Source organism: Euleptes europaea, chromosome 13, assembly GCF_029931775.1.
Source record: "Euleptes europaea isolate rEulEur1 chromosome 13, rEulEur1.hap1, whole genome shotgun sequence".
Taxonomy (NCBI): Eukaryota; Metazoa; Chordata; class Lepidosauria; order Squamata; family Sphaerodactylidae; genus Euleptes; species Euleptes europaea.
This window is the reverse complement of record NC_079324.1, coordinates 58413720-58430580: the sequence shown is the minus strand read 5'-3', so window position 1 is coordinate 58430580 and position 16861 is coordinate 58413720. Positions and strand designations below refer to the sequence as shown.

At 46.9% G+C, this 16861-nt stretch overlaps 1 non-coding gene across 1 annotated transcript; it reads right to left on the bottom strand.

Annotated features, from left to right (window-relative positions):
* Positions 1–9456: 9456 nt before the first annotated feature.
* Positions 9457–9528, bottom strand: TRNAA-AGC (transfer RNA alanine (anticodon AGC)). The gene has a single exon. It is a non-coding gene; the product is annotated as a tRNA-Ala (tRNA).
* Positions 9529–16861: the final 7333 nt, after the last annotated feature.

Sequence of the window (16861 nt, the reverse complement as noted above, 5' to 3'; positions counted from 1 at the left end):
GAACATATTTCAAATCAATTAATACATTTCCAATACATTTCCCATAGCATATAATGATTTCAGGCATTACAATACCAGATCTCCAGGTAGTACCTGAAGGTTGGCAACCCTAACCATATGGTTTCCATAGAGGTTTTTAAGGATGTGCTAGACTAGAGTGTCCCCGTCGCTTCCAGGTTTACCCCAGAAAAGACACTATTGTGTGCATGAATCCCACACACACACACACCAAACCTCCCTCCGGTGGCAAAGGGGAACCTGGCAACCCTAATGGGAGACCCCCCAAGGAAGTCCAGGGTTGCTACACAGAGCAAATGAAATAAACTGATCTCTATCAGCTGGAGATCAGTTGTACTAGCAGGAGATCTCCAGCTAGTACCTGGAGATTGGCAACCCTAGTGACCACTCCAAAGCTCATCCTGAGCTTAGCATTCTTGCTGTGTCCTGCTGAGACCTCTTTGTTTGCACCTGCACAAGCCCTGACCTGGATGGCCCAAGTTAGCCCGGTCTTGTCCAATCTCAAAGGCTAAGCAAGATCAGCAGGGTTGCCAGGTGGCTTGGGAATGGCAAGCAATTGACTGCCAATCCATGTGCCGGCTGACAGCAAGGATCGCGTGTGTGTGGCTGTGAGCAATGTGATCCCGTCACTTCCGGTTTACTTCTGGAAGCGCTGCAGCATGACGATTTACCACTCAAATGGGGAGGGGCCATGACTCAGTGGTAGAGCATCTGCTTGGCATGCAGAAGGTCCAGGTTCAATCCCCGGCATCTCCAGGTAAAGGGACCAGGCAAGCAGGTGATGTGAAAGACCATTGCCTGAGACCCTGGAGAGCAGCTGCCAGTCTAAGTAGACAATACTGACTTTGATAGACCAAGGATCTGATTCAGTATAAGGCAGCTTCATGTGTTCAAGTGAACCAGAAGTGATGGGATCACGTTGCTTGCGGTTGCGCGTGTGATCCCCGCCCCCCAAATTTCTCACCGGAGGAGAAGGGGGACCTGGCAACCCTAAAGCTCAGCCCTGGTTAGTAGTTGGATGGGAGATAGGGTTGCCAGATGCCCTAATGTTGGGCAATTGTCCACCAATTAACAGGCTTGCCCGCCACCCCTCAGCTGGCCAGAGGGTGAAGAAGGCCAGCTAAAGGGGAGGGAAAGATTGGCACTCACGCATAGCAGCGCAGCACAATAATGTCCCTTCCGGAGTAAACCCAGAAGCAACAGGGTCACTCTAGCATGTCCCTAAAAAAATACACTCCATGAAAACCATAGAGTTTTGGGAGGAATATGCTGTAGCATCGTCAGCACTTTTGGGTTTGACTGGGACGTTCTAGCTTCCATAGAAACCATATGTAGGGTTGCCACTGGCAGGAGGTTTTTGGGATGGAGCCTGAGGAGGGCAGGGTTTGGGGAGGGGAGGGATTTCAATGCCATAGAGTCCGATTGCCAAAGCGGCTATTTTCTCCAGGGGAACTGCTCTCTATCTGCTGGAGATCAGTTGTAATAGCAGGAGACCTCCAGCTAGTACCTGGAGGCTGGCAAACCTAATCATCTAAAGTCCATTAGGCCAAATCATCGAGTTCAAAGGATTGTCGGGGGGGCTCCCATGCATGCCTGGAGCTTCAAAAATGGGGTGTTGCTAGATATTTAGTTCACTATTATTACCCTTCTGGTTTTTAACAGCCTGCTATTAAGAGTATGCAGTCATTGAGGCACAGGGACCAGGATTCTTTCTTCGAGCAAATGCGCCATTGGATATTGCCAAATGATTCATCTCAAATAATTATTATTTGGCTAGAAGTTTTTTTTGTGTTTTTTTAAAAAAAACGAAAAATAGAAGACTGCCAGATTGGAGAAATGAAAGAAACCTCCTGGCATAGGACAAATGATTTTAGTGCTTAGAACTCAGCTGCTGTAAGGACAGCTGTGTTTAATGAAAGCAATAATGATACATTTATAATGAAACGATAGGAGAGAACTCAAGTTTTTCTAGGGGGGGCCTCTCTGTGCTTCAGAACGCTAACGAGAGCTGTTGTGGATTTCTTTTTTGCAAGCGCTTCAAATGACAGTCTATACCTAATTTGCATTTTTTTTTCAAAAAAGCTTTGATTGTAAACTAGTTCCCACTTATCTTATAGTTTAATGCCGGCTTGCAGATTATTGAACTCAATTTGACTTACAGTGGGAACCACAATCCCGTCAGAGTGAAATGTTTTTAAAGTCCTATTGAGAGCAAGAGTTAGGGAGTAAGCCTCTAGGCTTGCCAGGTCCCGCAACTCCAGTGACGGGGATGCTCTAGCGATCCTGGCCAAAACTCTATGGTTTCCATAGAGTTTTAGCCAAAGGTGCTAGAGTGTCCTCGTCACTTTCGGGCTAAGCCAAAAGTGGTGCGTGCGCTGTGTCTGTGGGTGCATGCCCGCAGTGCCCGCATGCGTGCCCGCAGTGCCTGCCAGCCCTCAGCTGGCTGGCGGGCGGCCCGGTGGATGGGCAGTAGTTTACCCACAACCACCGGGCAATTGGCAACCCTATAAGCCTCACTGGGTCTACTCAGAAGTAATACCCATTGTATTCAATGGGGGTTACTCCCTGGAAAGTATTTACAGGATTGCAGCCTCTATAAGGTTGCCAACCTCCAGGTACTAGCTGGAGATCTCCTGCTATTACAACTGATCTCAGTTCACCTGGAGAAAATGGCTGAGTTGGCAATTGAACTCTATGGCATTGAAGTCCCTCCCCTCCCCAAACCCCACCCTCCTCAGGCTCTGCCCCAAAAACCTCCTACTCATGGTGAAGAGGGACCTGGCAATCTTAAGCCTCTAACATGCATATGGGGCATTCATGCCATTATGGACTGGTGAGGGCTTCTTCGGCACAGGCTTTGCTGGAGCGATTCGTACGTGGCGTGATGTCGTCACTCCCGGGTTGACCTCTGGCACTGTGTGCTGGCACTGTGTGCGACACTCTAGCAATTTCCTCCCAAAACTCTATGGCTTCCATAAAGATTTTGGAGGAAAATTGCTAGAGAGTCCCACATGAGGCTGGCACTTCCAGGGTAGGTAGGTTGACCCATGACATGTACCCTGGAGGAGTACATGTGTCCAGCTCTAGCTCAGAAAGCCAGCATGGTGTAGTAGCTAAGAGCCACAGAATCTAATCGGGAGAGCCGGGTTCGATTCCCCACTCCTCCACATGAAGCCTGCCGGGTGACCTTGGGCCAGTCACAGTTCTCTCCATACTCTCCCAGCCCACGTGGAGGCAGGCAAAGGGAAACCACCTCCAAACATCTCTGGCCTTGAAAACCCTACGGGGTCGCCATAGAAGTCAGCTGGGACTTGATGGGATCGCCAGTGGGGATAGGGTTTGGCCTTCATCCCCCTACTGTGGTCCTTCTGGGGCATCTGGTCAGCCACAGCAGGAAACAGGATGCCGGACTAGAGCGTGCAGGGTGTGCTTTTTGTACCATCTGGGCCTCCCCATTCCAAAGATTCTACCTGCTTATTGTAAATTTTTAACTGTTCCCAAACACAGTGCTTTTCTCCAAGGCCAGGTTAAATGCACTGCCATTGGGGGAGTTAGTAGGCAGATTTTCAGGGATCCCCTTATCCGAGAGACTTTGTGATTGTGGATCAGGGAGTTTGGACACCGTTTGGCATTTTTTGGTAAATTGTAAAAAGCACAATCTCGCCAGAGATAAATGGATCACAATACATATTCAGAAATGGGGGCCTGCCCTAAAGCAAGAGATAGTTGCAAAGTTATTGGCTGATACGGATCCAAATGTAACCCTCGGTGTGGCAAAAATTTTATCTTTTTTTTTTTTTTTAACAATACCTCCTTTTAACTGTACTGTTTAGATATTATGTTTTTGTATGTTTGGGTATTTATGCATTATGGAATATATTGAATTTGTTTTGCTCATGAACTGTTGGTCCGCGAGCATAAAGAATGGAAATAAAGGAAAAATAAAGATGCCGAGCTGGATGGGTCATGAGTTCCGACCCCGGTGGGCTCATCTGCGGTCCTTCTGCTTGTTGATAAGCGAACGGCGCCACCTCTTTAAACACCTTAATACCTCCGTCACAATGACAGGGCCAATTTGCAGTTGACAAACAAATCAAACAAACAGGCTTCTGCAGGCAACGTGGCTGGCTTGTGAATAGCAATTAACAAACGCTTACAGAAATTATTGCTCTCCCCCCACCCCCAGGAAAGCAAGAATCTGGCAGAAAAAAAGCTCCCATTGCGGTAATCCAGGGGGGGATGTTTTTTGCAGCAGCCCACCGCATAGATAATCAAGCGGCCTTTTCAAAAAGTTAAAATGTTTACCAATTCCTTAAAGAATGCTTTTTTAAGGGAAGGTATTTAGGAAAAGGAGGGGGAAGAGCCTTCATTATTCCTTATGATGTCAAATCAACACTAAAGCTTCACAGTTTAAGGAAGAAGGAGGGGGGGAACCGACGACGGCAGAATTTTTATGTGCTGAGACTTCACAAATAACGGGAGCGCATTGACAAAAGTGCAAAGCGCACCTTTGTGCATTTGTTTTTGAATTTTTATATCCATAAATCAAGGGAATATAGGGCTGCCGGTTGCTTATTGAGCAGTGGCACAATGGGAACGTCTCCTTCGGAGGACGCAGGGAGGATGTGAACGGAGAGTATGCCGAGTAAGCAACATACTTTGGGAGCCGGCAGAAGACTCGGGGTCGGATCCTGATTCTCTGATCAGCTGTGGTGGCATCTTTGTCCGGCTCAAGGAGCAATGAAAAGGCTGTTCTGGTGGAGGAGGAAGAAGGAGGAGGAAGAAGAAGGAGGAGGAGGAAGGAGGAGGAGGAGGTAGGAGGAGGAAAGTTGGTTTTATTTGTCGATTTTCTCTACCTTTTAAGGAGTCTCACACACACAAACACACAATAACACACGAAGCTGCCTTATACTGAATCAGACTTTTGGTCCATCAAAGTCAGTATTGTCTACTCGAACCAGCAGCGGCTCTCAGGTAGAAGTCTTTCACATCACCTACTTGCCTGGTCCCTTGAACTGGAGATGCTGGGGATTGAACCTGGGACCTTCTGCATGCAAAGCAGATACTCTACCACTGAGCCATGGCCCCTCCCTGAATCCCCACTGGGGGAAATGGGGTTCCAGTCCTTTTGCTCTCCTGAGCAAACCAGCTTACAATCACCATCCCTTCCTCTCCCCACAACAGACACCTCGTGAGGTAGGTGGGGCTGAGAGAGTTTGGTGAGAACTGTGACTGGCCCAAGGTCACTCAGCAGGCTTCACGTGCAGGAGTGGGGAAACCAACCTGGTTCATCAGCTTAGAGTCCACCGCTCTTAACCACTACACCACATTGGCTTTTAAAGAGGCCCCCTCCTCTGCTTCCAATACTGCTTCATCCAAGGACTTTGACAGGCTGAGAAGATGCTGACATCCACCATCCCCACAATGTGAAGCGTGAGTGGGGAGAATGGTGGGCACCTTTTCCTGGGCCCGGGAATCTAGGGTGTGTCTCTACCTGTGCCATGAACCTATTATTATGAAGTAGTCCATTGGCATCATTTCAGAAATGCAATACCATTATTTTCTTTCCCGACTCCTGACATTGCATTATGGGATGGGACGAGGGTTGCCAAACTCCAGGTGGGGGCTGGAGATCTCCTGCTATTACAACTGATCTCCAGCCGATAGAGATCAGTTCCCCAGGAGAAAATGGCCACTTTGGCCATTGGACTCTATGGAATTGAAGTCCCTCCCCTCCCCAAACCCCGCCCTCCTCAGGCTCCACCCCCAAAATCTCCAGGTATTTCCCAACCCGGTGCTCCTGGTACTCCAGGACTTTATTTTGGGTGTAGCAGAAAACCGGGGTTCGCGGGGGGAGAGACAGACCCAAGACCGTTGTCAAGAAAAACAGTTTTATTCGCAGCTGCGGCTCAGCTACTTTCACAAGTAAAACACTGAGCCCCAATTGTACTGGGGAACAGACATTTATCCCAAACCCATGCTCTGACGGGGCACGTCAACATTCTGTGCTTATCTGGTTGTTTTACATAGTCTGGAGCCTAAGAGCTCAGTGGTTCCATCCAGTTCCCGTTATCGTTCACCATGACTTTCCATGACTTTTCCCCTACTCCCTTAGCACACACATAGCAAGCTTGTATTGAAACAGACATTTTCCCCCTCCTGCCATATGGGCAAACAACCGCCATGCACAGGATTTTGAGAATTCAGATCAGAAAAGTGTGGGTCATCAAACCCAAGGTAAAATCCCCATGCATAAAATACCATTCTCAGCCTAACATCTTTCATAGTGTGGTTGTGAGGGGAAAATGGTGAAAGGAGAATCAGGCATGAGCTCCTTAGAGGTAGAATTGGACAAAATAAATGTACTTGACAGATCGATAGCGTAATACATTAGTACATCCAGCCATTAAATACTGTTACTGGGGAAGAGAAGAATCAGAGAAGTGTGACATTGTATAGCACAGTAGCTGCGGTGGTTTCAACACAACAGCTTCCCAGCAGGAACCGTCTATCTCAGCTGTGAGAACATGGAATTTCAGCAGGCCCACAATTGTTTGTGGTTTAGGCCCTATCTAGACATGATACTCTCCGCGTTCCTGGTTGGTTATGTGAAGTGTGATGTGAGAACATGCCACACATGTCAATCGCTGGAAAGGATAATATGCAAAAGATTTTTTTTAAAGTCCATCCTGATGTTTTCCCCTCCCTCTCTCGGAGCTCTTGAGGCTTCATAGTAGAGTTGCCAGCTCCAGGTCGGCAAATACCTGGAGATTTTTTGGGCGGAGACTGAGGATGGCAGGGTTTGGGGAGGGGAGGGACTTCAATGCCATAGAGTCCAATTGCCAATGCAGCCATTTTCTCCAGGTGAACTGATGTCTATTGGCTGGAGAGCAGTTGTAATAGCAGGACCTCCAGGCAATTCCTTCCATCCTCCTTCCATCAGACCTTCTCCATGCAAAGTACATGCTCAGCCAGCAAGTCATGGCGCTTGCCTTAGACTTCCTACAACATCCAGATCTTCTGATGCAATTGTTATTTCATGGGAGGACCATCCACTATAGTACCCCTCCTCTCCTGTTAATGTCAGACAAAGCCTTGGGATGTTGGCATTCCCATGAGAGTTCAGGCCTCTCTTTCCAGACTAGCTAGTTGCACCCAGAAAGCATAAGCAGGTATCCCTGGTAGCACAATGTCACACAGGATTTTCAACAGGGCATTACAGAAGCGACGGGAATTGCACATGGTAAGCGGGTTTGCATTTTTTTCTTCCAGCCACCTGTCACCGTTCTAAGCCCTCGGCACTGCAACAGGTCTCCGCCGTGTATTGTCAGGAAGAGATTAATGAAAGGAAAAGCAGAGAGAGAGAGAGAGAGAGAGAGAGAGAGAGAGAGAGAGAGAGAGAGAGAGAGAGAGAGAGATTGTGACTGGTTAAGGGAAAGCGATTCTCCAGAAACGGCTGTGTGAACTTACTTTTTACTGAAACCCAACAGCTGTAAAATGTACCTGTGGAATTCATAATCGCGCCGCCCGCTCTCAATTATGCCGCTTGACTGTCGCTTGATGAAACCAACGTCGTATAATTAACATTCTCTCCCTTCCCACGGCAAGGTCCTTTGTTGTCGTCTCAAGTTTTTAATATATTTCTGTTTGAATAGGGTTCTTTTTTTTTTTTAAGCGACATTATTCAGCAATAAAGTCTCCCGTGACCTTCCATCGGGCCTGCCTCTCGGAAGCCTCGGCTGACTGTGCCTTTGGTAGTCGGCGCTGTGAAATTACGGCAGATAATTTATTTTAAAATGCAGGCCGAGTCATTGAGCGGTATTTATTGTGGGAGCTTGCATCCGAGAGAGCCGTAGAGTTTAAGGAAACAAAGAGGCAACATTTTCAAGCGGGGAGGTGTCACTGTTTGCATATAGAGAGATATAAATATGTAAATGTATTATATTTTAATCCCCCAGAGGACAGAAATTGCCTCGCAAATGTCACACAATAAAAGAAATGCAAATGGTATTCAAATCCAATGCAAACAATCCTCGTTGAAGGGATTCTCAGTTGCAGGGCAGCCAAGAAGGGGTGTTGGGAGATACTTCCAGGTTGCTCAGGAGGTTGTGAGAAATCCACCTGCCCCCTTTGTTCTCATACTTTCACAAGGATTGAGGGCTGTAATCTCGGGGCTTTACCAATTACTAGAAGCCTCTCTAGGGTAATTTATGCATGAGAGTTTTACCTGAGGTTTGTTGCTGGCTGGACCCCCACTTTCCTGTTGGGAATCTACACACCAGCAGTCTCCAAGCTCAAATCAGGTCCCGCCCCTTTAAATGCTGCTTTGTAATTGGCTTACTTGTAGTGCTTACTATGAGAGAAAATCCCGCCCCCTGGACATGCTGCTTTGTAATTGGCTGTGAGAGAAACCAAGCTTGAGTGTCCCGGACTTTGCGTTATGCATGGGGATTTCACCCGGGCTTTGCTCAGGGAAGATAGAAGAGTCAAGGTTAACAGAGGAATGTGAAGACCAGGACATTATGAGGGCTGGCAGCGAGGTCATCTATAATGGACAGAAAACTCATGCATAACTCCAAGGAACAATAGATTCATACCAGGGGCGAACATGAGCAAAAGTACCTAGGAGTCTTTAATGGTTGACTTTAACCCTTTGCTTGACTTGAAATCAGAGCCAGAAATCTCCAGCAGCATGAGAGAACATGTTTGGTTTTCTAGTTAAGAAATGGATCTAAGTGATTGCTTATGGATTCCTGGAGAACCGAGATATTGTGTTAAGAATTGGTAAATTCCTGTCCTCCCTTTCTCCTTCTTTAAATGTGTGGTGGAAAGGGCCATCAAGTCACAGCTGACTTACAGTGACCCCACAGGGTTTCAAGGCACAAGAGATAGGCAGTAGTTATTTGCCATTGTCTGCCTCTGTGTAGCAACATTGGGCTTCCTTGGTGGTCTCCCATACAACTGCTAACCAGTGCCAACCCTGCTTAGCTTCCGAGATCTGATGAGATCAGGCTAGCCTGGCCAACCAGGTCAGGGCTGACACACATTAATGGTGGTGGAAAGTGCCGTCAAGTCACATCCAACTTATGGTGACCCCATAGGGTTTTCAAGGCAAGAGATGTTCAGAGGTGGCTGGCCATTGCCTGCCTCGGCATAGAAATCCTGGACTTCCTTGGTGGTCTCCCATCCAAGTACTTACCAGGGCCAGCTCTGCGTAGCTTCCAAGATCTGACAATATTGAGCTAGCCTGGGTCATCCAAGTCAGGGCATGGGGAGGCATACGGAATAGTTTTCCAGTTGGCCATGGTGCTTCTCACATGAACACATGAAGCTGCCTTATACTGAATCAGGCCCCTGGTCCATCAAAGTCAGTATTTTCTACTCAGACCAGCAGCTGCTGAGGTTTTTCACATCACCTACTTGCCTAGTCCCTTTAACTGGAGATGCCAGGGATTGAACCTGGGACCTTCTGCATGCTAAGCAGATGCTCTACCACTGAGCCACAGCCCCTCCCCAGCTTCCCTAATCTGCTGCAATAGACCCAGGTATGAAGAATGGTGACTAACTCCTTCATGTCTTCCCTCTGATGAACAATGACACTTGGAATGTATAGTGAGGGCCTCTCAGCTGGACCTGTGTTTAGTATGGTTGCCATCTCCACGCTGGGAAATTCCTAGAGATTTGGTGGCGGAGCCTGAGGAGAGCAGGGTTTGGGGAGGCGAGGGGCATCAGCAGGGTTTAATGCCATGGAGTCCACCTTCCAAAGCAGCCATTTTCTCCAGGGAAATTGATTTCTGTAGCATGGAGATCCGTTGCAACTCTGAGAGCTTTCTCGGCTCCACCCTAGCATTTAGACATGGGGTTTTCATTATGGCTTCCTGCTTTCTCTCTGATGTCTCGTTGATGGCAGCTGGAAAATGGAGGAGGGGGGTAATATTATATGTGGTATACATAAAAATCCAGTTCCCAATGTTCTGTCACCCTCTAGTGTGACCAAGAATTAGGTATTTCATTTCTTTAAAGAGTTTCTGTACTGTCTTTCCAATTCTGTTAGAGGTGATTTTCCAGAAGTACGCATTATCTAATTGTATAGAATTGCAGTGTGAAAAATGGCAACATGAATCAGCAACACAGTGATGTGTCAGACCATAAAATCATCAGCCTAGGCCATACACAGTGTAAAAGACATCCGAACACAGCAGAGTATCAATCTAAAACAGCATGGCATGCTCTTAAAATAGTCGTAGTGAAAGCCATATGTATAAAAAACTCTGAAAAGTGAATTGAATGAAAGGGGAAAATAGGATGGGGCTAAGATTCCATGATTCTTTCTCTAATTTTTTAAAATTAAAATAATAATAGAAAAATACAGAAAATAACAAGAATAAATAGAAAATGTAAATAACACTCAGATGGCTACTACTAGAAGTGTACAAAAAAAAATTCGGTAAAATTCGGGTTCGGGTTTATTGGGCCTGATTTTTTTTGGGAAACCCGAAATAAGTAAAGAGTTGTTCGACAGTGGAATCAGCTGCATAGGGAGGTGGCGAGCTCCCCCTCCCTGGCAGTCTTTAAGCAGAGGCTGGACCAACACTTGTAAGGGATGCTCTAGGGGATGATCCTGCATTAAGCAGGGGGTTGGACTAGATGGAATGTATGGCCCCTTCCAACTCTATGATTCTGTAATGTATAGATGATGTAAAAATTTCAAACAACGGTTGAAATTAAATCAAAAGAGTATCCGCTAGACATTAGGAAGAATTTTCTAACAGTTAGAGCAGTTCCTCAGTGGAACAGGCTTCCTCGGGAGGTGGGAAGCTCTCCTTCCCTGGAGGTTTTTAAGAAGAGGTTAGATGGCCATCTGTCAGCAATGCTGATTCTGTGACCTTAGGCAGATGATGAGAGGGAGGGCATCTTGGGCATCTTCTGGTCACTAGGGGTGTGGAGGGGGGAGGTAGTTGTGAATTTCCTGCATTGTGCAGGGGGTTGGACTTGATGACCCTGGTGGTCCCTTCCAACTCTGTGATTCTATGATTCTAAAAATGTTCTGCAAATCCCTAAAAAGAGGGAAAGAAATGGATTGTCGGGTTTCAGGGAGAAATTGAGTAAAGAGGAATGGAGAGAATTTCTCTTAACAACACTAATGTAAATGAATGGCTCCAGTTCAGTCCTCGAGGAGAGTTAATTCTTCTTGAAACAAGAATGTCAATGTCACTGTTCCAGCCACTGCCTGCAGTTCAAACAAAGCATGAGGCGTCATTGGTCAAATTAGGGTGGAGACCAGTCAATGGGAAGGCTTGAGGAAGAGTCTTCCTTCCCTATGTGTGTGTTAAGTGCCATCAAGTTGATTCAGACCTATGGTGACGCTATGAATTAATATCCTCCAAAATGTCCTATCTTTAACAGCCTTGCTCCGGTTTTGCAGACTGAGGGCCGTGGCTTCCTTGACTGAGTCAATCCATCTCATGTTGGCTCTTCCTCTTTTCCTGCTGTCTTCAACTTTTCCGAGCATGGTTGTCTTGTCCAGTGAGTCTTGTCTCCTCATCATGTGACCAAAGAACGATAGCCTCCGTTTAGTGATTTTAGCTTCTCAGGAGAGTTCAGGCTTGATTTGATCTAGAACCCACTGATTTGTCTTTTTGGCAGTCTGCGGTATCCGTAAAACTCTCCTCCAACACCACAACTTGGATGGCTTTAAGAGGGGAGTGGACATGTTCATGGAGGAGAGGGCTATCCATGGCTACTAGTTAAAATGAATAATAGTCATGATGCATACCTATTCTCTCCAGGATGAGAGGAGCATGCCTAATATATTAGGTGCTGTGAAACACAGACAGGACAATGCTGCTGCAGTCGTCTTGTTTGTGGGCTTCCTAGAGGCACCTGGTTGGCCACTGGGTGAACAGACTGCTGGACTTGATGGGCCTGGTTCTGATCCAACATGGCTTTTCTTATGTTCACATATCAAATGAATCAACTTTATTCCTTCCCTACCTAGACTTATATCTGTCTTCCCTACACATTTACAATCAAGAAAAATACACGGACTGTTCTAGAGATCTCCCCTACAAGGAGAAATTTCCTCCATCTGGAAACCTCTTCAACTTTCCTAAAATGCCTACATATACGATACTTTGCCTGCACAGCGTGTTTCAAATTCAATTCAAATTTGGCTTCTAATGAAACTGTGAGGCTCTTACAGTGAAAGATTATGCAGTTACTCCACCCTAACCATATGGGTTTAGGATGGAGAAACTCTGGATAGGATTGCACTGCCAGGGATGCTGGTGAAAAGAAGGAAGGCTCTTCCTCCATCTTTCTCTATAATTCATTGAGCATCCTGGGAAATGTGGTTTCCTGAGCATCTGACAAGATGCCTCCATTATAGCAGCTGTATTTCCAATTATCCATCGGATCCTCCGTTGAAGACGAAAGAGGCAAGACACGGGGCAGAGTTTTCCTTCTTCCTGGCCTTCCAGCCAGCCTGCTACAGCCAACATAGATTAACAGCAGGTGAATTGGAGGGGGGAGGGTAATGTGCATTGGGTTGCCAACCTCCAGGTGGGGATAAACAAAGCAGCGCGGAGGCTCACATGAACTTGCGCTATATTAGTGAACAAATATTATTCAATCCTATAAATACATACAAAAATGGGTGCAGGTAAAGTATCCGTGCCAACAACATACATACAAATCAAAACAAAGTGTGACCAAATTCGTAATGCCACAACGCAAACTACAAACAGCGTCTAACACGCTCACCATAGTCCTGTTCAACACAACTGGCCCCAATCCGACACACGGATATAGTGCAAGTTCATGTGAGCCCCCATGCTGCTTTGTTTATCCTCAGCTTTGGTTTTGCAGCATAGGTTTGTGTTGGTAACCTCCAGGTGAGGCAAGGAGTTCTCGCGGAATTACAGTTTATTTCCAGACTACAGAGATCACTTCCCCTGGAGAAATGACAGCTTCAGAGGGCATACTCTATGTCACACCATCGCCAATGAGCTCCCTCCCCAAACTCCATCCTCCCCAGGCTTCACCCCCAAATCTCCAGGAATTTCTCAACCTGGAGTTGGCAACCCTAGTTCAGATGCACCGTCTACACCAGATGAGATTCTGCGGGCTGTTGCTCACTCCTTGTGTTTCTACTGAAGGTCATACACCAAAGAGATGATGTACAAACATCATTAGCATCTTTGCTGACTGAGAGCCAGCGTGGTGTAGTGGTTAAGAGCGGTGGTTTGGAGTGGTGGACTCTGATCTGAAGAACCGGGTTCGATTCCCCACTTCTCCGCATGAGCGGCGGAGGCTAATCTGGTGAACTGGATTTGTTTCCCCACTCCTCCACATGAAGCCAGCTGGGTGAACTTGGGATAGTCGCAGCTCTCTCAGCCCCACCTACCTCCCAGGGTATCTGTTGTGGGGAGGGGGAAGGGAAGGTGATTGTAAGCCGGTTTGATTTTTCCTCAAGCGATAGAGAAAGTCGGCATATAAAAAACAACTTTTCTTCTTCTTCTCCCTGCAAAATTCCTTTTGCCCAGGACCTTTGGGCTTCACTAGACATTGCTCAGATTTTTTTGCCTGAAGAGAAATCACATTCACTTTGAATCTTCCCTTAGGGAAAATATTGGTGGCGAGTCCATTGGCCTGAAACGTGCTTCTTTGGCTAAGTAAATGTACACTCTCTCATTACCACTGGATGGCATTAGTAAGTTGTGTAGGAGGGAATAGACCTGGTGCTTGATAATTAAACAAAGAGGGATTCCTCCGAGTCCAGCTTCTTGCGGGCAGCTGTTTTCAAACGGTTGTTGCTGGGAACTCTGACGTTTCCGTTATCCTGGGCTCCTCAAGGAGAAGTTTGGTAGGGATGGATGAGTTTCCTGGAAGGACTCTGTGGAGCATATTCTAGGTGCATGCTCTCAGTTCACATGGGCCCAGCACATCTGGTCAGGGCTCTGCATGAACTGTCTATCCATCACAGAACATGAGCACATGAAGCTGCCTTATACTGAACCTGACCCTTGGTCCATCAAAGTCAGTATCGTCTACTCAGACCGGCAGTGGCTCACCAGGGTCTCAGGCAGAGGTCTTTCACATCACCTACCTGCCTAGTCCTTTTAACTGGAGATGCCCGGGATTGAACCTGGGACCTTCTGCAGGCTGAGCAGATGCTCTACCACTAAGCCACAGCCCCTCCCATCCTGAACCCAGCACAATATGCACATATGCCATGGTAGAAGGGAAGAGGTGCCTCAGTGGACAAATGGCTGCAGAAAGGATTCCCTGTGCATCCGAAGCCTGAAAACCAATGCTTTAGAGCACTGATTGTCAATGGTGATAAATCGATTTCCCCATTCAGTTACTTTACTGCTTCTCCTGCAGCACATTCCATCGCTCTTTAAATAGGAGATTAAAAAAAATAACTCCAGAATTGGGGAGGGGAGGGGCATGGCTTAGTGGTAGAGCATCTGCTTGGCATGAAGAAGGTCCCAGGTTTAATCCCCGGCATCTCCAGTTCAAGGGACCAGGCAAGTAGGTGATGTGAAAGACCTCCGCCTGAGACCCTGGAGAGCCGCTGCCAGTCTGAGTGGACAATACTGACATGGATGGAGCAGGGGTCTGATTCAGTATAAGGCAGCTTCATGTCACCATGTGACCAACTGAAACCTGTACCATTTGCATCTGTTTCTCCACAAGGGCACATTAACAACATGCTGCAAATAATCAAACTTTTCTGGTCCTGTTTTGCGGATGGTCCCGTGCTTTTCTGCACGGTGCGCACCGGCAGTGTTCTTCGACGGCAGTGTTTATCGACGTGCGCTTCACACCACCAAGCAGCTAGTAAAGACCTACGACCAGTCTACGCCACGATGCCCACTAGCCAGGATCCTAGACTCCAGCAAAGATTAGACCTGCCCGGTAGATGAAGTGGGGCAATGTTTCAAAAGCAGGTCAGAGGCATTTGCAAAGGGCATCGCGCCAACAATTTCAGCCTCACTACCTGTGGGCCCTTCTCCTCATTTGTCATTATTCTAAGCCCGAGCTTCGATGCCTATACAAGCCCAAGTAAATTAATCCTCATTCTACTCAAGGCTGCAAACCAATCAATTTTCATCAAAGTGCAGAGGAAACCATGGCCAAAAAATATAGGAAAAAGAAAAAGAAAAGATCGCTTAATTTGGCTCTATGATTCAGGTTGATTAGTCTCCCTGTGGGAACTGTGAGCAATTAAAGGGCCGCACTCCTGGCTGCCCAGAACTCCCTGAAACACTCCCCCACCTCTCTGATTCTGATATAGGGTTGCCAACCTCCAGGTGGTTGCTGGAAAAGTAACCAGAGAAGTATCCTAAAGTAGGAAGATGGAACATTATCTTATGTGATGCTGATAACCTGATACCTGAAAATTAGAAAGAAATGTGGAAATCTGCGTTGATCAGAAGTGGGACTGTTGAAGACTCTGAAATGGCCGTATCACCTTCTGGATGATATTTCTCCTGCTCTGATACCTTTTGGAAGGGTCCTAGAGAATGAATAATAATAATAATAAGATATAATTATATCAGCATTGTACTTTACCAGTGTGAATATTTACCTGTATGGAGACCTTTGACTTTATACTATATTGACCTTTATGTTATTGTAGTGATATTATTTGTACTTTAGCTTGGGATAGATATAGTAGTAGTATTCGATTGTTATAGTATATTTCATTGTATAATTGTGTAGCATATTAATACACCTTTTGCACTGTGTTACAACATTCGTTCCTGTGCTAATTTCCAAACCTCCAGGTGGTGGCTGGAGATCTCCTGCTATTACACCTGATCCCCAGGCGATAGAAATCAGTTCCCCTGGAGAACATAGCCACTTTGGCAATTGGACTCTATGGCATTGACATGCCACCCCTCTCCAACCCCCGCCCTGCCCCAAAAACCTCCCGCCAGTGGAGAAGAGAGACCCGGCAAACCCTGAGTGTTAAATCGGCCAAGGCGATGCAATGCAAAACAGGACGTGACCTCATCACACGCACCCCCACCTCACCCCCTAAAACCTCTCCCTGATCAGAGACTTGTTTTATTTAAAATTTGAAGACACGGGGGAAACGCAGGGAAACGCAGGGGGAGAGCGAGGCGACCTCTGACGGTCGGAAATCAACACAAAGACCTGAAGCCGTTGGAGGGGTGAAGGCGAGGGAAACAGCCATCCACAAAAGACCTCTGTGAAACATCAAAATCTGCTTGCAAACAATGGTTGAAGTGCATTGAAAGCAGATTGAAAGTGCATTATTCAGCATGTGTAAAAATGCCCATAGAAAATAGAGCCGGAAGGGACTTCTAAGGTCATCTAACCCAACCCCCTGCACTACACAGGAAATTCACATCTACCTTCCCCCCCCCCCACTCCCCCAGTGACCCGTGCTCTATGCCCAGAGGAAGGAGGGAAAAACCTCCAGGATCTCTGGCTAATCTGGCTTGGAGGCAAATTCTTTCCTGCACCCAAAGTTTATACTCCTTTTCTTTTTCAGGTCCATTTCCCATGAGGATAACCCACAAGAACCAATGAACTCTGACCGTGAAAGCCTTCGACAATAATACATACCAAGCTCGGCGCTCTTCTTTCAGTCCAGTTCAGCCCAGTGTCCTCAAAACCTTTTTTCAATGAACGCCATTGGCAGCAGGAGATGCTGCCAGAGAGGAGGAGCATGCCTGGACAAGACAGGAGAAATTGATCCGTCTCCTGGGCAGGGCTCTAGAGACGTCATCACTACTGTAGGGGCCCCTACCCACACAGCAGCTGCTGGCAAAAAAAAATCCTACCTTCGGATGCCTGTTCAGCCTTG